This window comes from Arachis ipaensis, chromosome B5, assembly GCF_059453495.1.
Source record: "Arachis ipaensis isolate K30076 ecotype BB chromosome B5, ASM5945349v1, whole genome shotgun sequence".
Lineage (NCBI taxonomy): Eukaryota > Viridiplantae > Streptophyta > Magnoliopsida > Fabales > Fabaceae > Arachis > Arachis ipaensis.
Genome location: NC_142440.1, coordinates 67,552,015 through 67,575,070, shown reverse-complemented (window position 1 = coordinate 67,575,070; position 23,056 = coordinate 67,552,015). Strand labels below are relative to the sequence as shown.

At 36.5% G+C, this 23,056-nt stretch overlaps 2 non-coding genes across 2 annotated transcripts; both read left to right on the top strand.

Annotated features, from left to right (window-relative positions):
- Positions 1–1,807: 1,807 nt before the first annotated feature.
- On the top strand, positions 1,808–1,913 carry LOC148564517 (small nucleolar RNA R71). Its single transcript, XR_015884794.1, has one exon. It is a non-coding gene; the product is annotated as a small nucleolar RNA R71 (small nucleolar RNA).
- Positions 1,914–2,192: 279 nt separating this feature from the next.
- On the top strand, positions 2,193–2,299 carry LOC148564516 (small nucleolar RNA R71). Its single transcript, XR_015884899.1, has one exon. It is a non-coding gene; the product is annotated as a small nucleolar RNA R71 (small nucleolar RNA).
- The last annotated feature ends 20,757 nt before the right edge of the window (positions 2,300–23,056 follow it).

The following is a 23,056-nucleotide window of genomic DNA, read 5'->3' as shown; positions in this document are numbered from 1 at the left end:
CAACAAATTTTCTACTATTCCATGAGGGAATTTGAATGATCGGTCGGCCAATTGGGGAGCCATTCTTTTTGGGTTGGCTTCCTCAATCTTCATTCTTTTCATTATTGCTAAGGACATCAAATTTATGCTAGCTCCCAAATCACATAAGGCTTTTTTTACTATAATCTCCCCTATGATGCAGGGGATTTAGAAGCTCCCTGGGTCCTTCAATATTTGAGGCAGTTTGTGTTGGATGATAGAACTACACTTTTCAGTTAACACCACAATTTTATCATTCCTCCAACTTCTATTCTTGGTCATTAATTCCTTCAAAAACTTAGCATAGAGTGGCATTTGCTCTAATGCTTTAGCAAAAGGAATATTGATCTGCAGTTTCTTAAACATCTCCAAAAATCTGGAGAATTGGCTGTCCTTTGCATTCTTCATCAATCGTTGAGGGTAAGGAGCTTTTGGGACATATGGCTTAGGACTTCTTTTTCCTCTGGTGGATTGGGAGCAGGTGTTTGTGCCTCTCCCTTGTCACTTAGACATCCCTCTGCTTCTCTCTCTTGAGTTCCCTTTGATGGCTCCTTCAATTCCTTTCCACTCTTGAGTGTAATAGCTTTGCATTCCTCCCTTGAGTTTGCTTTGATGGCATTACAAGAGCTATGGCTAGGAGCTTACTTGGTTAGGTATCCAATTTGTGCTTCAAGTTTCTGAATGGCAGCATCTTGCTTTTGCAAATTGGATCTCACCTCCTCCTTGAATTTTTTCAAATCGTCAGACTCCTTGCAAAGATTTACAAGCATAGCTTCAATGCTAGATAGCTTATCCTTAGATGGTGGATTGGGAATTGGAGGTTGGTTATTTTGGGTTTGATATGGTGGCTGGGGAGAATTATTGTATGGGTGTTGATATGAACTTGGATTAGATTGTTGGTAGGTATATTGGTTGGGATTGTGAGGTTTCTGATCTTGGCCTTGGTTTTCTTGGTTTTCCCACCCAAAGTTTGGGTGGTTCTTCCAACCAGGGTTATAGGTTTTAGAATATGGATCATGAGCTTGCCTAGATGAATTTTCAAGGTAATTGGCTTCCTCCCAGTTAACTCCTTCCTCTGTGTCCAACTCTCCTTGTGGTGATGATTGAGTATGGATAGCTACAGCTTGATTCTTCTCCATTTGTTTGGTCAAATCAGCTAGTTGCTTAGTGATCATCTTATTTTGGGCCAGAATTGTATCCATGTGGTTTAATTCCATAACTCCTCAGTTGTTGCTTTTGTCTGAGGCATAGAAATACTCATTGTCAGCCACTATTTCTATGACATATATAGCCTCTTCAATTGTTTTCTTCTTGTGGAGGGAGCCTCCAGATGAGTGGTCTACAGCTTTCTTTGATTCATATGATAGCCCTTCATAAAAGATATGCAATTGTACCCACTCATTGAATATATCAGGGGAGCATTTCCTTGTCAAATCCTTGAATCTTTCCCAGGCTTCATAGAGGGTTTCACCATCTTGCTGTCTGAATGTCTGTATGGATAGCTGCAGCTTGATTATTCTCCATTTGTTTGGTCAAATCAGCTAGTTGCTTAATGATCATCTTATTTTGGGCCAGGATTGCATCTATGTGGTTTAATTCCATAACTCCTCAGTTGTTGCTTCTATTTGAGGCATAGAAATACTCATTGTCAGCCACTATTTCTATGACATCTATAGCCTCTTCAATTGTTTTCTTCTTGTGGAGGGAGCCTCCAGATGAGTGGTCTACAGCTTTCTTTGATTCATATGATAGCCCTTCATAAAAGATATGCAATTGTACCCACTCATTGAACATATCAGGGGAGCATTTCCTTGTCAAATCCTTGAATCTTTCCCAGGCTTCATAGAGGGTTTCACCATCTTGCTGTCTGAATGTCTGTATGGATAGCTGCAGCTTGATTATTCTCCATTTGTTTGGTCAAATCAGCTAGTTGCTTAATGATCATCTTATTTTGGGCCAGGATTGCATCCATGTGGTTTAATTCCATAACTCCTCAGTTGTTGCTTCTGTCTGAGGCATTGAAATACTCATTGTCAGCCACTGTTTCTATGACATCTATAGCCTCTTCAATTATTTTCTTCTTGTTGAGGGAGCCTCTAGATGAGTGGTCTACAGCTTTCTTTGATTTATATGATAGCCCTTCATAAAAGATATGCAATTGTACCCACTCATTGAACATATCAGGGGGGCATTTCCTTGTCAAATCCTTGAATCTTTCCCAGGCTTCATAGAGGGTTTCACCATCTTGCTGTCTGAATGGCTGCACCTCAGTCCTCAGTCTATTCACTCTTTGGAGAGGGTAGAACCTTACTAAGAATCTATTCACTACATCTTCCCAGGTTGTCAAAATTTCTTTGGGAAATGATTCTAGCCATTTGGATGGTTTATCCTCAGAGAAAATGGAAACAGTAGCAATCTATAGGTGTCAGGATGAACACCATTAGATTTCACTGAATCACAGATCCTTAGGAATGTGGAGAGATGCTGATTAGGTTCTTCTTGGGCACTTCCTCCGAAAGAACAATTGTTTTGGACGAGAGTGATGAGTTGAGGCTTCAATTCAAAGTTATTAGCATGGATGGTCGGCTTTTGATTGTTGCTCCCACAATTCTCAGGATTGGGATTAATGTAGGAACATAGCACTCTCCTTTCTTGTGGAGCATGATTGGCTGCACCTTCTTTGGCATGATTATGCACTTCTCCCAGATGATGAGTCTCCATATCATCCTCTATATCTATGTCTAAGTCCTCCTCTTCTTCCTCTGCACCAATAGCCTTCTTTCCTCTTGATTCCCTCCTTAATCTAAGGAATGTCCTCTCAGGTTCACTATCAAAAGAGGTTGAGGTTTTCCTTCTTCTACCTGTCATACAATGAACAAATACAGGCAACATCAAGGGGAGAATTCACAAAAACAAATTATAGTTAGCTTGGCTAGAGCAATTTATCAAATGGTTAGTGGGTTAGCTTGCTGGAAAGTAAGGAAATATAAAGAAAAACAACAAAAATTGCAGAAAGTAAAATTGAACAGATGAAATTGAAATTCAATTAACAAAAGAAAAGAAAATTGCTCAATCTAGCTATCCTCCAATTTAGTAATTGTCAATACAAAACCAATCCCCAGCAACGGCACCATAAACTTGAAGTTACGAAAACTTATCTCTCAACAAATTTCCACTGGCAAGTACACCGGATTTTCGTCAAGTAAAAACTCACTATAGAGTGAGGTCGAATCCCACAGGGATTGGTAGGTTGATTAATGTTAATTGGAGAATTGTTCTAGCTGAATTGAATCAGATTTGAAATTGGGAGTGCAGAAAGTAAATTGGCGGGAAACTTAAAGTGCAAGAAATGTAAATAGCTGAATGTAAATAACAGAAATTAAAGTGCAGAAGGGAAATTGCATGAAATTAAATTGCAGAAACTTAAATTGTAAGAAATTAAAAGGGAATGGAGAATTGAGCATCAAATTAAATAGCAGAATGTAAAGAGAATGGGTGAGATCAAAATTGGGGATTCATTGGGTTTTAGGAGATATTGAACTCTCCGGATCAAATCATTCTCATCCCTTCCTCAATCAATGCATTCATTGACTTTGCTTGGCAATCTTAGGTGATTAGATCCCAATGTCTTGGCTAACCAATCTCTCTAAGCTTGAACAATTATCCAATGTCTTGATTTAATTCCTCATGGGAAGAGATGAAGTTCGGTCACAGACTATACCACACAAATTCATAGATCAAAGTATTGGTAGGATTACATGTCATGATATCCATCCAACCCCCAATCTGATCCAATGTGAGAAAGCATTTCTAGCATGAATTCCTCATCCCTCTCACAAGGATCAGAGGAATTCCAATTATGAATAGCTTCTCTGTCAAGACAACTATCCAATTGAATTAAGATCGAAAGCTTTCTAGCGAAAATCAAGAGAAAAGAAAGAAGAAGAAGAATGAAAACTGTTATTGATCCATTGAATTACAATAGAGCTCCTTAACCCAATGAAAGGGGTTTAGTTGTTCATAGCTCTCAGAATGGAAAACAAAATTGAAAAGTACATTGCAGAATGAAAAAGTGCAGAGAAAAATTGGGCAGAGTTTCAGTACTCCGTGCGTCAGCCCCGCTAACTTAAACTCTAAGCTATTTATACACTTTCTTCAATTAATCTTCAAGTCATCTGAATTGGGCTTTTGGCCTTTGTTGAAGTTGATTTAATTGGCTCTCAATGCTGTTGAGAAGAGAGAGGTGCTCAATTGTGCAATTCTGATAGCAATTTTGGAGTCAACATTCTTAGGCAAACGTTGAGTCAAATGTTCTTTAGGAAAAAAGGATTTTGGTGGCTGCAATCAACGTTTGACTCAACGTTGGGGTGCCAACGTTCACTTGTCTATGCGTACGCATGGATGAGCCATTTTACCCCTTTACGCGTCTGCGCTGCCTATGCGTGTGCGAGTTTGGGACTAGAATGCACATCCATGCGTGCGCATCACCTACGCGTGTGCGTGGATGCAAATTCCCCAATTCCAATTTTTGAAAAGGCTAACGAAGATGTTGTCCCCAGTGTTGGAGTGGCAACATTCCCTCCAATGCTGGCGTATCCACGCGTACGCGCCATGTATGCGTGCGCGTCGATGCACTTTTCATAATTCAAGAATTGGACCACATATCGCGAACGTTGGACTTGGCATTGGACTGGCAACGCTCTCTCCAACGTTGGCCTATCCACGCATGTGCGTTACCTATGCGTGCGCAGGGATTGTCAAAATTCACAATCCACCCATGCGCGTATTGCACGCGTACGCGTCACCGCAATTTTTCAAATTTCCAGAAAGCACTCTGTATCAACTAGCGTTGGAGGGAACGTTGGTGGTCCAACTTTGGCCTCCAACATGAGTATCAGAATTATGTAAAACTTTTTCTCTGCCTCTCCTTCCAACGTTTGAGGCAACGTTGGTGGTCCAACTTTGGCCACGAACGTTACTTCCCTTTCTTCTTTCCATGGCCATTTCTTCAACTTCATTCCATACACTTCTTCACCTATCATCAACCAATATATGCATCAAAGTCTTACTAAATTCATGAGAATTTACATCATCCTTAGCACACAAGTAATTATCACATAAAATCTCATGAAATTGCATCAAATTAACCACGGCTGAATGAATCAAGGCATACATGAATTTTTAACCCAATTACTTACTTAGAACTCAAGAAAGTACATAAAACCTACTAAAAACAAAAGGAAAAGGCTAGTGAAACTAGCCTAAGATGCCTTGGCATCACATAGTCTCTGACAGAGATCCTCATTTCACTTCGAGATTTTAGGGAGCATTCTAGAGAGCATTCGAAACTCAATTGAGCTTAAGTATGGCATAACATCCTCAAACCGATGGTCAACCAGAGAGGATGATACAAACTCTAGAAGATATGTTGAGGCCTTGTGTGTTGGATAAACCTATGAGCTGGGATTGGTATATGCCGTTAGTGGAGTTTGCGTGCAACAACAGTTACCATGCGAGCATCGGAATGGCTCCGTATAAGGCTCTGTATGGAAGAAAGTGTCAATCTCTACTGTGTTGGTTTGAAGCAGGAGAATCAAGTTTATTGGGGCCTGAGTTTGTAGCTGAGACCATAGAACAGATTAAGAAAGTCCGAAATAGAGTGCTTACTGCTCAAAGATGCCAAAAAAGTTGCACCGATCAAAGATGAAACCGTTAGAGTTTAGTGAAGGAGATCACATATTTCTAAAGGTTACTCTAACAACAGGAGTGGGTAGAGCGATCAAAGCAAAGAAATTGAATCCTCGTTACATCGGTCTGTGATACGCAGAAAACTTGTCTCTCAACAAATTTTCTTCGACAAGTGTACCGAATTTGTCGTCAAGTAAAAACTCACAATAGAATGAGGTCGAATCCCACAGAGATTGATTGATCAAGCAACTTTAATTAGAGGAATGTTCTAGTTGAGCGAACCAGAATTTGATTTGAGATTTGCAGAAAATTAAATGGCGGGAAAGTAAATAGCAGAAACAGTAAATGCTAGAAGTAAGAGCTGAATGTAAATGGCGGAAAGTAAATTGCAGAATCTTAAACGGGAATGGGGTAATTGCTCATAAAAGTAAATGGAAGAAATTAAAGAGAATGGGTAAGATCAGAAATGGGGAGTTCATTGAGCTCAGGAGATGTTGCATTCTCCGGATCAAGTTCATTTTCATCTCTTCCTCAATCAATGCATTCATTGATCTCCTTGGCAATCTTAAGTGATCGAATTCCAATTTCTTGGTAATTTAATCTCTCAAATCTTGATCAATAGCCAATTCCTTGGTCAATTGCTCATGAGAAGAGATGAAGTATGGTCACTGATTATACCACATGCATTTCCCAAATCAAGTGTTGGTAGGATTATAGTCACATATCCATCCAAACCCAATTTGGTCCAGCATGAGAAAGCATTTCTAGCATGATCTCTTCATTCCTCTTTCAAGGTTCAGAAGAGATCCAAGTATGAATAGCTTCTTTTCCAAGATAACTACCCAATTGGATGAAGATCGAAATCTTTCTAGTAAAATCAAGAGAAAAGATAGAAGAAGGAAAATGAAAACTAATATTGATCCATCAAATTACAACAAAGCTCCCTAACCCAATGAAAGGGGTTTAGTTGTTCATAGCTCTGGAAAATAAAAACAAAGATGGAGAATACATGATGGAAGTAAAACTAGAAGTGCAGAGAAAGTAAAATATAGAGAGTAGTTCTATGCCAAAGGCTCTCTAAAGTTTCCAACTCCCCAAACTAATTCAAAACTACTCCTATATATACTACTCTTCTCATCTTCTAGTTGGCTCTTCAAGTCTTGGGTATGGGCCTCTGAATCTTGAGTTTGAAGCAGTTATCCTTTTCATTGGGCTTAGCTTTGCTTGCAGAGAGAAAAGGTGAAGTATGCAGGGACTTTGACTCAGAATGTTAGTGGTGTCAACGTTAAGTGAAAGTGTGGGTTCGAGAACATTAGTGACTCACCTTTTTCATTAACATTCCTAACCCAAATATGATCACATTGACTTCAACGTTAGTGGCACTAACGTGACCACTAACGTTGCCTCTTAGTCCTTCGCACACGTTATTGGGACTTACCTTTCCCAATAACGTGGAGAGTCCTCCCTTGTCCCTACGTTAGAGTCCACGTTAACTAGGTTAACGTGGCTTCTAACGTAGTAATGCCAATCCTTCGAGAACGTTAGTGACACTTACCTTTGTCACTAACGTTCCAATGTGCCCTTATTTCTCACGTTAGAGTCCACGTTAACTAAGTTAACGTGGCTTCTAACGTAGTCATGCTAGCCATCTCCAACGTTAGTGACAAAGGTAAGTGTCACTAACGTTGGCTATCAATTGCTCTCTCCACGTTAGCTTCCACGTTAACTAAGTTAACGTGGGAGTTAACGTGGCTTATGAAGGCTTGGCCAACGTTAGTGACAAAGGTGAATGTCACTAACGTTGGCTTCTCTTTTGCTTCTTAACGTTAGAGTCCACGTTAACTAAGTTAACGTGGCAACTAACGTGGCCAATTATGAGCTTGATCCAACGTTAGTGACAAAGGAGAGTGTCACTAACGTTGGCCTTGTTGTCTTCTTCCACGTTAGAGTTCACGTTAACTTAGTTAACGTGACTCTTAACGTGGGCTTATGATGGCTTCGAGGGCGTTATTGGCGATTACCTTTCTCATTAACTTTGCAAGTTAGCACCCATTCCACGTTAGAGGTCACATTAGTGGGACTAACGTGACTGCTAACGTGGTTCTTCTTTGCTTCCTTTGTCCTGAAATCAAGCAACAAAGTGCATCAAAGTTCTAGTCCAAGTCATGAGTCATACATCATCCAATTTGTCATATAATTCATGCAAAATTCTCATGAAATCATGTAAAGTGCACAATGTATGCTTGAATCAAGATGTAAGTGAATATCTACCCAAAACTAGCTTATTTTCTAAGAAAATACATGAAACTACCTTAAAAACAGTAAAGAAAAGGTCAGTGAAACTGGCCAAAATGCCTTGGCATCAGTCTGTTTCAGATTTTGAAGAGAAGTGGGCTGGTGGCGTGTCGGATAGCTCTGCCACCATATCTTTTGAACCTGCATGACGTATTTCACATGTCGCAGCTTTGGAAGTACACTTCTAAAGCCAGCCACATTCTAGAACTAGAATCAGTTCAATTGAAGGAGGATCTGACATTTCAAGTAGTTCCGATCAAAATCGATGATACCAGTATTATGTGACTGAACGGGAAAGAGGTTTCATTAGTTAAAGTTGCTTGGAATCAGGCTAGAATTGAAGAACACACTTGGAAACTCGAATCTAAAATGAGAAAGGATTATCCACACTTATTTTCAGGTAACTGAATCTGAATTTTGAGGGTAAAATTCTTAATTAGGTGGGTAGGATATAAATCTCGCTTAATTAATAAATAATTAGCTAATAAATTAATTATTAATAAAAAAATTAGGAAATTAAATTTTATCAATCCAGAGAGGTAAAACTATTAAAAATATGAATTTTGACACTAATTTTAAATGATTTGGCCCAAAAAGGACCAACGGGCCGAACTGATTGGACCGGGTCCAAACCGGGTCCAAGGCCCAATATAAATAGCAAATTTAACCTTCCATTCCCCATTATTTCCTCTGAAAAATGTTGAAGGGGGAGGGCCAAGGAAGAACACTCAAGCTAAACCCTAACATCACATTTAAACTCATGTATCTTTCAATTCCTAGCTCCGATCGCCACACCGTTTGCGGCCACGCGCCCACCACGTCAAGCTCTTCAAAACCATCCAAGAATTATGGTAAGAAATTAGTTATTTCTCACCCAGTCACTTCACCCTTAATGCATTGAGAAGTGATGCATGTGCATCTTTAGTAGTTTTTAGTTGTTATTTCTTTAAACAGAGGTAGTAATTTAGTGCTTTTATTAGGAATTTCATACTTTTTATCTATGTTCTTAACATTTGTTTACTTAAATTCAAGATACAGACTTTTCTTGCTTTAATTGAGGCTTTTGGTGCTTTGATCAATGCTCTTTGGAGTTATTTTGTGCTTTGATAAGTGTAGGAAATGAAACAAAAATCAAAAGAACAAAGGAGAAAGCTAAGGACACGCTTTGGAAGGAAAGGCATGCTTTGACAGCCAAGGACACACTTTTTCCAAGGACCAAAATCAACACATTTGTGCCTGGAAGCTTTTCCGTCCAACGTAGAGGTGCTGGTGTCCAACAGCATTCGTGCATACGCACCATTGTCAAAATAAGTGCAAACATGTGTACGCATGCATCCATGCGTACGCACAAGTGGCGAACTTAGCAAATCATGCATACGCATGACCCATGCATACGCACGATATCAGTTTCGCATCCCACGCAAGTTTTGTGACGTCCCATGCTGAAGCAAAACAGAAGCACCATTTGGGCCATTAATTTAATCAATATTGCTGACGTCCCATGTGAATCACTTAGCGTGCCACGGCAAGTACAATAGAGGTCAAATTGGGCTATACTTTGAAGCATAGTTGTCAGAACCGAACCGGTGATCGAACCGGTCAGGTCACTGGGTTACTGAGTTATTGGTTCAACCGTTGGGTTACTGATTGAACCGATTGACCCGGTCCTATGTAAATAAAAAATAAAAAATAGTCAAAAGTTTAAAATTAAAATTTAAAATACATATTTTTACTAATGTTTTAAGAATAATTAAATCTCGAATTCTATAAATAACTAATAAAAAGATAGACATAAAATTAGTCCGTACTACTATAATAGTATCTTAATTGGACACAATAAGAATAACAATCTATGAACTATATCCAAGAGTAATTTTAAAATCTAAATATCTTTATATAATTAAATAATTATATATAAATTTATTTTTCTTCTTAGAATAAGTAATTTTTATTTTAATTTTATATAAATTATTATTTTTTATTTTAAAATTAATTAATTTGTACTCCAATTAAAAAATAATTAATTTAAAAAATGTTGAATATAAAAAATATTGAATTAAGTATTTTTGTGTATATATATATATTAGTTAGGATATTATATAACATACAATATATAATATAAAAAGCATGAAAGATATCAAAAGAACAAATTAGTGCAGTGGTAGCTAGTTTGGTCTATATAGGAGAAGAGCCAAGTTCGACTCCATCTTGCACTACATTTTTAAAAGATTTTCCAACTCCACACGCTGACATCAGCATGACGTCATCAACGCGCGGGGTTGACTGTTGACTATGCTTGTTGACCGGACCGGTTCGGTTCAAATTCGTGCCGGTTTTGACCGATTTGATCAGTTCATACCGGTTTTGACCGGTTTATTTCCTTAAACAGTCAGAATGTTAAACCGGACCGATACATAGTTCGGTTCATTGGTTTTCCGATCGAACCGGTCGGTTCGGTCCGGTTTTAACAACTATGCTTTGAAGAAAAAGTGTGGCATTACTTTCTTTCCAACCTCCAAATACTCAATTTCATCATTCATTCCTCAATTCTTCAATCTTCCAATTGGATCAATCCCATGGAATCAATCTCAATTTACTTGAATTCAATGTAATTTAAATTTCATTTGAATTGTAATTTAGATAGGTTATAAATAGAGGATGAAAGGAAAACTTTAGGGGGCATCTAGCTCTCTGAGCTCTCTTCACACACTCTTCTTCCCTCTATTCTTTCATATTCTGTAGCCGTGAGTGGCTAATTCCCTTTTTCATTGGGAGAAAAGAGCTCTATTGAATTTAATAGATCAATTGTGATTTACTCTTCATCTTCAATTCATCTTTCATTTGCTTCTTAAGAAAGAATCTTCGTTCTTTATTCCAAGGATTCAAAATCTATTGAGAGATAGTTTGAATCTCACTTGAATTCTATGAAAACATGAAAGAGGAATCATAGAATTGAGCTTGAAGATCTTTCTTCCAATTTGGTGAATTTGGGTTTGGGATTCTTGGGTGACATGTAATCAACCCATAACTTGATTCATGAAATTGTGTGGCTCTAAATCAGAGACCAATTTTAATCTCTTCTCATGAGCAATTAGATCAAGAAATTGGCAATTGATCAAGTTAAGAGAGATTGAATTACCAATACATTGGAATTTAATCACTTATGATTTGCTAAGAGATCAATGATTGCATGATTGAAGAAGAGATAAAAAGCTATTTGATCCAGAGAATTCAATATCTATGTACCCTAATGATCTTCCCTTATTTTCTTATTCCCTTTCTTTATTTGATTGCTTTCAATTAATGCTCATTTACATTGCTTTCTTTACATTCTTGCACTTTACTTTTCTTGCAATCTACTTTTCAGTATTTACATTCTAGCAATATAAATTTCCAGCGATTTACATTTGTGCTCTTTATTTTCAAGTCTTTTATTTCTTTTATTTTCTTATTGCTTAAGTCATTTATATTTCATGTTTCTATTGTCAATTGTTCCTAATCAAAATATGAATTGCCTGACTAGAATATTCAATCAACCATTGCTTGCTTAATTCCTTAATCCTCGTGGGATTGACACTCATTTACTGTGAGTTTATTACTTGGTACGACCCGGTGCACTTGCTAGTAGTTATACGAGATTGTAAAATCCCATATCAGTAATGGTAAGAAACTCAAAACCCTTGTCAATTCTTTAATTATATGAGGTTAGGTATTAAATTTGTGAATATCTGTGCAATAAAGTGAAATTAGGTGGTATATATGTGAATTGGAACCAAATTAATTAAGTTAGATGCTTGAATTGAGTATTGGGAGCTAGAAATCTATTTGGTGGAGGATTGGAGCTTGTGAATTGTGGATAATTGAGGTGTCCCAGGGTTAGGGAGGAATCAGCCAAGGTATGATTTTAGTTTCTCGTAGATAATGTGTAATGTAACATGGAAATTTAGGCTTGTTGACCACAGGATAGGTTAAATTATGTGAACTTGTTAAGGTTAGTGATTTTGGTAAAAATGTTAAGTTTATTGTGAGCTTGTGATGATGATTGATGTGGATGATGACTATGAGTTGTGATGTTGATATATTGTGAAATTGTGATGTTTGATTGTGGATTGTTTGGAATGAACTTGATAGAATTGAGTATTGGTATGCTGTGCTTGAGATGGAATGGATATGGACTTGTTTTGGGAAACATTGGTTTGAATTGAGGTTTGAGGTAAAGATAGAGGTTTGGTACTTTTGATAAAAACTTTATTTTTGACCAACTTCGGCAGGCCATAACTTGGCTACCGGACCCTCAAATTTTGTCAAACTTATTTCAAAGAAAAATTAGGTCCGTGAAATTTATGCCGTTTGAAGAATAGACTAAAAATTAGTATTAACGAAAAAGTTATGCGCATTCGAAGTTGGGTGCGAGAAACTGATTTTTCTGACTTAACAGCTTTTTGTTACTTTTGCTGGGCATGCGTACGTGAACACACACATGACGTGGACCCTGGGTTCTGCTCAGACGTCATGTGTACGGGGGTGTGTGCATGCATACGTGAAATGGTAAGATTTACAAGCTCGTATACACGAGTAGTACCACGCGACGCGAGAAAGCTTCCTTGTCCAAGGGGCTCGCATATGCGGACAAGGGTCGTGTATGCGAGATGGCCAAATTCACACCTCGCGTACGCAAAACATGGCATGCGTACACGGAATCCCTGTGTTTGGAGAAGTTGTATTTTTGTGAATTAAACATATTTTCTAGCTTTTAAACCTCTATAGTTACCTCCTAAGCTCCTATATCTAGTTCCTAATCATAGGGAGAGCGGTGAACCTAAAAAAGGAGTTAACTTGGCAGTGAAGAAAGATTTTGAAGTGATGATTTATGTTTGAGAAGTGCGGATATGCTGAATATATGATGAATAAAGGCTATAATGATAATGATTAATTGAATTTGTATGATTATGGCATATGCACTTCTATTTATCTGAGATACGAGTTTTCCTCGGTAGGTGCAGTGGCTTGCCACCACTTGCTCCTAGTTAAGACTCAATACTCTATTGACAATACGTCGTAAGATATGGTCGGGCACTTTAACTCCCCAGAAATTTCCGCAATGAGATGAAAATTGAATGATTGAGATTATATGAATAGACTCTTGGGAATTCGTGCACAGAGGGATTATCCAGGGTTAGCTACTAGACATGTCGGGTTTCACTATATAACCAACAGATGAGACTGATCAGCCATAGAACAGACATACATCATATGCATTTGAGTTTCCATGCTTATTTTCTATTTGTTCTATTTGTTGTAATTGCATTCTATCTGTATGTTCTTTGTTTATCTTGCTTGTCCTGTTTGTCCTTGCAACTGAGAGATCCTTCATTTGGCAGAGGTGTGACGAGGGTAGTTCCATCAATGTTTTGGAGGGTTGGAAGAGACAAATAGTGAAATGTAGGGTTAGAGTTAGACATAGAACTTGAACACCTTAGATAATTCACCTAATTTCTAGTTTAGTTTACTTCTTTAAGTTTATTTCTGAGTTCTAGGATTGCCTCTGACTTTCCCGGGGCCTTATATATTACCTATGTTGGCACCATTACCATGTTGGAAACCCCCGGTTCTCATTCCATACATATATTGTTGTTTTTCAGATTCAAGTCGAGAGGCACCTCACTGAGGATTCTGGAGGCCTTCTTGGAAGCGAAGAACTACATGTTTTGGGAGCTTTGTATTTTGATCCTATAAATATATGTATATAGATTCTCCTTTGTGTATATATGTTTGTCCTCTTAGAGGTGACTCGGAGAAACAGGTTGTTGGTTTTCTGTCTTGGGATACTTTGGGATTCTATATATATATGTATTTATATTTCGGCCGGCCTTGGCTTCGCAGGTCGAGTCTGAAGCTTAATATTCTGTATATTTTGGCACTCTATTCTTTACGTACATATGCTTTACCCTTTCTTTTCATCTGGTTATCCATTTACGTGAGCGTTATGCTTTTCTTTTTGCAGTTTTTGTTTAAGCTTTTCTTCAAGGCTCCTAGTTACGCATTTCTTTTAATTATATATATATATATATATATGTATATATTTTATTTTAGAGGTCGTAATACCTTACCACCTCTATTTTACAACTTAAGCGTAAAGCTTTGTGTGGTTGGGGTGTTACAGTTTTCTACACCATAAGCAACTAAGCCTCTATTGTTAAGGTGAGGAGCTCTGTTTACTTGAATGGATTAATAAATATTTGTTCGTCTATCCTTGATTAATGCTTTTATTATTCTTTAAGTATTGGTTTCGTTCTTCATCCTAAGGATTAGTGATTATTGAAAAATAACTCTAATTCTACTTGAATTCTATTTGAGTTTTGGAAAAGTTATATCATTAGAATAACAGCTTGAAATCAATTTCTCATAACTTCTAATTATCTGGACTTAATGTGGTACATGACATATAACTGCATTATGCTTTCTGATTCTTAAGGTTGTGTGGCTTATAAATCGGAAATTGAACATAACCCTCTAATGTAATTGAGTGATCAAGGAATTGACGGTCAGTTATATTAGAGGAGATTGGAATGCCTAGAAATAGGAATTTAATCACTTGGAGTTTGCCATAAACGTAACCATTGCATGATCAAGGTAGTTGACTAATGATGGCCAAATCAACTAACTACTCTAATATATTAGTCAAGGATGGACATCAATGACTCAAGGTCACCAAAGTCCTCAATTCCAAGCCAAGAGTGAGGAAAAACTAAGTAAAAACTAAGCCAAGCATTTTTATCAAACACTTGGTGTGCATGAAAATAAAAGCATATTAAGTTGCAATCAAAATAAAATCTAAAGCTACCAAGTGCAAGAAAACAATAATAACAACTCAGTTAAATAACAATAAGCAAAGAAACATTAAATTGCATTAATAGAAAATTAAGATTTACAAGAGTGTTCATAAAATCAAAAGTGACATAAAAGAGAAATTAAGAAAAAGAACTAAGAGAATTAAGATAATAAAGCATGAAAACATAAATGAAAGTACATTAAAACAAGAATTAGTAACTGAAATTAAAGAAAAATTAACTAAGAAAACCTAAATTCTAGAGAGAAGGGGGAGCTTCTCTCTCTAGAAACTAAGACAAAAACATGGAAAAATCTAAACCTAATTTCTCCCCACTTGCCTCCTCTTGGATTAGGGTTGAAATAGCTTCAGAAATGAGTTGGATTGGATTCTGGAGGCCCAAAATTCTCTGCCAACGAATTGCATTAATGAGGTCACGTGCTGGCACTTATGCATACGCACAGACTTGTGCGTACGCACACTTTCTGATTTTTTTACTTGTGCATACGCACAAAGATTTTGCGTACGCATAACTGCACGCTTCCACCTGTGCATACACACAGAGAGTTGTGCGCATGCACACTTGCTGAAAAGCTCCAAACTCTATTTCATCATGAATTCTCCACTTTTACATGCTTTTTCTTCATTCCTTCAATCCAATCTTTGCCTTACAAGCCTGAAATCACTCAACAAATATATCAAGGCAACAAATGGAATTAAAGTAAATAAAATTTAGCAATTAAGGGTCTAAAAAGCATGTTTTCACTTTTAAACACAATTTATGGAGAATTTACAAAACTAAGCTATTTCATTGAATAAGTATAGGAAAAGTTGATAAAATCCACCCAATTAGAGCAATTAAATACCATGAAATATGGATTTATCATTGACATTGAATATTAATCCATAAATTTAAATATCTCTGAAACCTTAACTCCATTCTCATCTTGTTCTCTCAACCATTTACTCTTCGCTTTCTTTAGTTTATCGCTTCGTATGCTATTTGACAATCAAAACTCTTATTTCAACTTGTCTAACTAGAATAGCTAATCATCCATTACTTGCTTAGTTCGTTTAATCCTCCGGGATCGACACTCACTCACCGTGAGTTATTACTTGGTACGACCCGGTGCACTTGCCGGTAAGTTGTGGTGTGAATTTCCACCACCATACATATCACATTAAATCCAGACAATTAAGATGTGTACACATGAGGTCCCTTGTTGCACCAGTGATGCATACACATGCATGATGCGTACGCATGAGTTCTCCTTTGCTTCTTCATAAATTTTTCACCAAATCTTTATCCGAATGCTATCTAAAATAAAAAAAGGGCCACAAAACTCAAAGTAGCATCCACCAGGGTATAATCCACTAAAATTCTATAACATATCAATAAAATACCATATAATTCATATAGAAAATACACTAATGATACTCACGCATCACTAATCAAGCAAGTTCCAACATACTCATTCCAATTTTATAAGTTTTCTATCAATAATCACATTAACAATCCATTCACACAATCAAATCCTCATTATTCCAATCAACAATTCACTCATGGAAAATTCTTCACTTACTGTGACTTACCATATAGGGGATATCTCATCCTATCTCGGTTTTCAGCCTAAATTTCCATATTAATTACCAATATAGGCAATCATACCACACCAAATCAATTACACATATTCAATTTTATTCATACTATTGCATAGCACTCATCAAACACTCAATTCACATATCAACTAAATCACAATCCATCATCAACCTTTTTATTAAATGCTAACCTAGGGCAATTAACCTAGGTTTTCACATAGTTTTACACAATGCCTATCCGAAATTGAGGTCCGTACCTTCGTTGATGGTGGTCTCAATCTCGAAAACTCTTCCTCAATAATTCCCACCTTTACTGGCACAAACTCCACTAATTCCACACCAAATTTCGTTGGGCTAGCTCTGTTTCACCCCAAAATCAATCCATACAAGCTCACTTCCAGGTAATCACAAGCTTTCCACATAATTCATACTAAGTTCATAACTCAAACTTGGAAAAAATAATGGAAAAAGGTTTCCTTACCTTATTTTTTGTAGCATTGGGTCAAAACTCTGCTAGAACTCAAGATTGAGCCTCCCCTAAATATTGAAAAATCAAATTTTCCTTAATACCCAAACCAAAATGAAAAATTCAAAGTGAAATGGAAAATGGGGCAAGAAATTTAAGTTCCTTACCACAATGGTTATATAGAATCAAAGAGCACAACGAGTGCGACGCGTGACCGCAAACAGGTCTTCGGCTATGATTTGGAAGTTATGGGCAAAGGAAGATAATGACGAGTAGTGTTTTTAGGGAATTTATTCCCCTTCTCTTCTTCTATCTGTGGAGTTCAATGAACAAAGGGAGCATGCTAAATCTTTGCTAAGTTAGGGGAGTTAAGTATGTGGGCTTAGGCCCAACAAGGACCCGGTTCAATTGTTTTAGCATGTTAGTCCAACTTTGGGCCAAAACCTCTCAATCTCTTTTCCCTTCAATTTCGAAATTTAAGTTAATGGGTATTGAAGATTTTGGTGTTTTGATGTTTTAGAATTGAACTAGCTTGAGGAAATTATTGGATTTTGTCAAATTAATCCATGGGTGAGGTAAGAAACTGTTAAACCCTCGTGAATCATTAAAATTTTGTAACCCTATATTGATTATGTTGAAATTGTGTGGTATTAGATTAAATTGTATGAACTAGAATCAAATTGGTGGATGTTGGATACTTGATTTGAGCTTTGGAAGTTGGAAATTCAGTTGGTGAGGAGTTGGAGGCCTGGGGCTTGTGGAAGGAGGGCATTTGAGGTGTTCTGAGCTTATGAAGGAATCGGCCAAAGTATAATTTTGGTTTCTCGTAGTTAATGTATAATGTAACGTGAAAACTTTAGGTTAATAAACCTTAAGATAGGAATGAATTGAATAAATTATTGATTGAATTGTGTATGTGATATGTGAATTGGGAATGAGGATTTAATGAGTGTGTATGTGTTGGAGTATGATTTTGATGATTATAAAATGATGATGATTGTTGAATTTTAGTGAGTATTGATGAGAAGTGTTGTTTGATTTTATATGGTGGATTTTGGAGTAGAAAGTGTTGAATAAATTGGTTAAGGAATGTTTTTGGTATTGTTGAGGCTTGGTTGAGTTGTGTGAGAAGCTATAGCATGTGTGTGTGTGTGTGTGTGTGTGTGTGTGTGTGTGTGTAGAGAGAGAGCAAGAGAAGAAAAAGGTTGATGATTCATTGTTGAATTTGGTGAAAAATTTATGATGAATTTGTTGAATGGATTGTATGGTTGTGAATGTTGGTATGTTGTAGAGTTAATGAAAGTATGTGATATTGTGTAAGTATATTTTGTGTTGAATTGGTTAGGAATTTGGTTGGTTTTGGATTTGGAAAGTTCGGAAAATTTGAGATTTGAGTTTTTGGTAAAAATATGACTTTTGACCAACTTCGGCGGGCCATAACTTGGCTTTCGGACCCGTAAATTTTGTAAATTTTGAATGAAAATTGGGGTCGTGAAGTTTATAACGTTCAAAGAATAAACTAAAAATGATTTTTAACAAAAAAGTTATGCGCGTTTGAAGTTTGGGTTTAAAAACACAATTTTGCAGAAAAACTATGATTTCTGATATGCATGTGTACGCACACGATAGAAACCAGAGCGTTGGTGAGACTCGTGCGTATGCACACCCTGGGAATTTCTCAAGTTGTGCGTATGCCCACTATGATGTGTATGCACATGAAGGAAAGTTCATCTGGTATGCACATACACACATTACCATGCGTACGCACGATGCCCTGTTTTGCACTAAAACTTTGTTTTTAACTGTTCGACCTTCCCGGCAAGCTTGTGACCCTCCGAAACTACTGTTTTGTTGAAAATTTATAATTTTTGGACGATCAACCATTCCTCTAATTTTTTCAAACTTCTGAAAACTCTGTTTAAGGTCTGATAGCTAGGTTTTAGGCTACGAAATAGGGGGTAAAGGTGTTGATGGAGCTAGTTTTGGTATCAAAGGAGATTTGAGAAGTGAATGATTGGATTAATGAGATATTATAAATGATGAATGAGATATGATGAGAATGATTATGATATTATGAGATGATGATGAATGAGTTTGATTGAGATATGATTGATGATGATGATGATAATGATGTTGATGATGATAATGATCAATTTTAATTATGATTTTTGAATGACTTGAAACGATATTGAGAATGAATTTTTGAATGAGATACCTGGGCAGTAATAGCAGTAGTGGTTCGTTCCACTTGCTCCAGGTAGAGTTCGAAACACCCACCTGGGTAGTAGCAGTAGTAGTAGTTTATTCCACTTGCTCTGGGTTAAGCAGGTAGTAGCAAGGGATTGTGGCTCAAACCCACTTGGTGTTTCTGTCCAAGGTTAGCTACTAGGACATGTCGGGTTTGAGTATCATCGGCCATAGGGCAAACATGTATCATATGCACTTCTACGCTTTGTTTGAGTATGCTTTATTTTGGCTTGCCTAATTGTTTAGCTTTAATTAACTGTTATTTGACCTATATGCTGTACTTGATATATGTTTTCCTTGATTGAATTATATGTGTTTTCATCTGAGAAAACCCTCATATGGTGGAGGCGTGAAGGTGATTCATAGGTTTGAAGGAGACAAGACGTTAAGAGTTAGTTTAGAAATCGGAATCCTTTGGGTAGATTACCAAACTTTATGGCTTAATATTAATTTCAAGTTCGAAATCTAAGTGTCGGAGTTCTAGGAATTCCTCTGACTTTTTTGAGATCTTATATATTAACTATGCGGGCACCTTTACCATGCTGAGAACCCCCGATTCTCATTCTATATATATTCTATTGTTTTCAGATGCAAGTCACGAGGCACCTCGCTAATCATACTAGAGGCTCTGCTGAAGCGAAGATCTTCTTTAGGATTTGTGTTTTGTACTATGTATATGTGTACATAGATTCTCCTCCTTGTATATTTGTATTTTGTCCCTCCTAGAGGTTGACTTGGAGAAACATGATTTATATTCTGAAGTTTGGTGAACACTTTTGTGTTATATGTATATATATGTTTATACTCTGGCTGGCCTTAGCTTCACAGGTCAAGTCTGGAGCTTGATATTTGTTTCTTTTGGATCTCTGATCTTTATGTATATGTTTTTAACCTTCTTATCGATCTTTTTTATCCATTTTACATTTATCCGAACGAGTGTGATACGACTTTCGGTTACGCTTTCTGTGTGGTAGGGTGTTACACATTCAAAATGTTTTACTATCTGACAAAAAACAACAAAAGTGATTAACATGACTAATTAGTACAACTCTACTAAGAACTTTCCAGTTCTTACCCCTTCTCTCCCCCTTCAGATGGAAGTAGGAGTACCCTTCTATAATCTGCTGATGATCGTTTCGCAAAGAGGATTTCACTCTAGGTAGTCTTCTGAGTCTAAGGTTTCGTTCTCTGTTTATATGTAAATACTGAGAGACCAGCCAACGTCTGTACCCCTTTTCAATACGAACTTTAGCCTAAATACTTTGTACAAGATGCCTGTTTTATGGCTACTTGATAGAGTACCAGTGAGACGCCCTATGACAACGTATGATCGTGCAAAGGAGTAGTAGATGATGTTCTTCCTTTTCATGACGTTTAATATGACCCAAGTTTTGAAGACCTAGAATCTACTTTTCCTCGCTTTTGTAGTTTAGAGGGATTAGGTGAGTATAGAGTCTAGGCTAGTCTGGGCGCCAACTTAGGGACTTTTTGAACAGGTCAGGGCCTGGGATGTTGTATATATATATATTATCTAGCTATTTCTAGGAGTGTTCTAACATCTATGCTCTAATAAAGGCTGGATAACTGAATGTTATTAACTGCTTGAGATGTATATAAGTGTGGTTGTTTATAACTGTTTTATCTATTATTAATTGCGAATTGATTATGAATGATTTCGTTTATTAATCCAATTTTTTTCAAAAAAAAAAAGTACCTCGCAAAATAACTACGCTTTTAACAATGAATCAAGCTTATATAATAAATAATAGATAATAATTAGGAAGACAAGTTGGTAGCGCTCAACTTCCGATATGATCTAGACATATTGAAAATTGGGTCATTACAGGGATTAGCTTGAAACTCATTCTCATAATTTTTCAAACTGACTAGGGATAGCATTAGGAAGGTTGTGCGACGTTACATCAGAATTGTACTTAACCTTTTTTTATTAATTAATTGACCAAGGAATTGGCGATTAAATAAGATAAAGAAAAATTAAATTGTCAAGGGATTGGAGTTTAATTATATATGATTTGTCGTGAAAGTATCTTGCATGAATCAAAGTAAATAAACATGAAAGTTTTCATTTATGAAATTAAACATGTCTAAAACCTTAATGTTTCCATTCATTGTTTATTTCCCTAATCATTCATAGGCATCCATTCACACTTACATTACTCATTCAAAATCTCATCCACTATAAAATTTCATTGATCTAATTAGAGGTTTGATTAGAAATTACTTGCTCAATCCTTTAATTCTGGTGAGAATGATATCCACTCACCATGGTATTACTTGAAGCGATTTGGTATACTTTCCAATTTAAGTGCATCAAGTTTTTGGCTGGGTAAGGTATACTTGTATTTGGAGAGAAAAGATGATTTTGGAACACTTGAAATTGGATTAATAGTGCTTGTGTTAGAATTGGTTTTCAAATGTGCGAGAAGCTGTGTTGAATGCTATACTGTTATAAGAGTTATCAACCACAAAATGAGATGCGGATGGAGGAGGGAAAAACCTCCCTGGTGAAGAACCAAAGTTCTTAATTACTCTCCAGGCGAGAGGAAGTCCCTCCATCATGAAAATATGCATGAAAATATGCAGGAGAAAGAAATTTTTTGTTTGGGTCATGGAGAAGGGAGTTTGAAATAAAGTCTCTGAGTAGCGCTACTCGCTCTTCGAAGGCTTGCAAGTTTAGTGGGGTAGGTTAGGCCTAGTTCCAACCCTCGTTCAAATCCAAAAGAAAACATTGCAATAAGGAACAATCATAGTAAGATTATAATGACATCCTTAACCTCAATTTACCAAATAAGATTGAATCAAAACCATGAGGAAACTAATACGCTCGTAAACCAATATATTATCATATTCACAACAAAAAAAAATCCCAAAAAAATATTCAAATTGGACACTTTGCCTCCTGACATATTTTTATTCGATAGATATCGTCGACAATTATTGTTTTAAGATAAAATAGTTCTTCCATCATTTTAAAAGAATAATAATTTATCTTATAAAGATATATTTTTTAACTAAAATATTGTCTTATGATAAAATTTATTAGGACTTATTTGTCTAATATGTATATTAAAAATTTGATTGAAAATAACAAAAACCCAAAAAAAAACGTGAATTTTTAAATAATAAACATTTGCTAAATGCCAAACTATACGATCTAAAATTCGTTGAACCAATTTAAGTGTTTCCTCAATATTCACTACTACCAAACCTATTTGCAGCCACCATAAATTTCACCACTTACATGACCCTTAGATGATTCTGCATTTAATCCCGCCCTTACAAGATACCAAGGATTATCAACAGTTCCAAAAGAGCACCAATTTTTATGCATTTTACAATTTCAATCAGCACCTCTACAACTATCAAACGGTACAGTCTTGTACAGAAATAGCCAGCTGTCTCCATTCTTCGAAATTCGAATCCATTATATTTATTCTTTCTTTCAGGCTTTCAGGTACTTCAATCCCGGAAATCACTCACAAATCTCACTTTCCACTCAGCGTCCACTTTTCCTTATAATGCCAGAAACACAGCTGAAAGAATGAACCTTAATTTACATTGGATTAACAAGTGTTCACCCGTTTCTATCTCCTCCCACGTTTCTCAATTATTCACAGCCTGTATACATTTTACATTTTTCTAGGAAAAAATAATGTCAGATTCAAACGTTTCTTGAGCCAATGTCTGACGATCAGTTTTTCTATCGGTAAAGAAATTCACAAATATAATCGCGTTGCAAGTATAGCTTCTAAACCAACAGAAAATCCTTTCGTACAAATGTTTGGTTGTCACAAGTAACAAACCCCTTTAAAATTGATAAACGAAGTATTTAAACCTCGGGTCGTTTTCTCAAGGAACTGCAAGGAGGTGTTCTTATTATTAGTTATGGAAAA